The following is a 906-nucleotide window of genomic DNA, read 5'->3' as shown; positions in this document are numbered from 1 at the left end:
TATCTCCGTTTTTTTCTATCTAACATTAAATTTTGGAGAAAATTTTTTGATGAAATGTAGTTCCATTGCCTTTCGATAATGCGGATCGTCCCGTGCACATTTGTAAAAGGGAAACATTTTGAAATACTACACTGAAGAAGGAAATAAGTGAGTAAAAATAAAATTTTATATGTCTTTAATTCAGAAACGCGTACGTAGTTGATCAAAGCTGCATGGATTCGTTATTTTTTCTCTTTACCTACGTAAATTAAGAATATTGCTGTCTGAGAGATATCTAATGGTAGAGGAATAGTATTTAACTGCTATTTCTAAATTTCGGTATGTGGTGAAGCAATTTGCTGAACCCTAATTATAAGTTAAATTCTCAATAAAGGCCTGTGATATGCAGGAGACTGACTGGGAGAGCAATGCCTGTCATCGTCACAGATGGAGGATGCAGGTTAAGGAAGTGGTCGTCACTTTCGAGAGAGCATGTTTACTGCATGAAGAACTTAAGCGTGCTGCTCGAAAGTGCATTGCTGGTGTTGTGAATGGGAAGAGCTTGGTCTGCAATGTTTGCAGTCGTGTATGTCAAGAGCAGGGCTCATTATCCAACAACGGATCAGCAAATGCAAAATATAAGTTAGTCCTAGAGCGCAGATTGTTCCTGAAGGTCAGCAATGGTCTTCTTCGGTCACGAGTGGACGGCCATCGTCCAATCATATATGTATGTATGTATGCATGTATGTATGCATGTATGTATGTATGTATGTATGTATGTACGTATGTATGTATGTATGTATGTATGTATGTATGTATGAAGGTATGTATGTGTCTGTGTGTATGTATGTATTATGTATGTAGGTGTGTATGTATGTATGCATGTATGTATGTATGCATGTATGTATGTATGTATGTATGTATGTA

The sequence above is a fragment of the Octopus bimaculoides genome, chromosome 1 (genome assembly GCF_001194135.2).
Source record: "Octopus bimaculoides isolate UCB-OBI-ISO-001 chromosome 1, ASM119413v2, whole genome shotgun sequence".
Taxonomy (NCBI): Eukaryota; Metazoa; Mollusca; class Cephalopoda; order Octopoda; family Octopodidae; genus Octopus; species Octopus bimaculoides.
Note: the sequence above shows the minus strand (reverse complement) of the source record.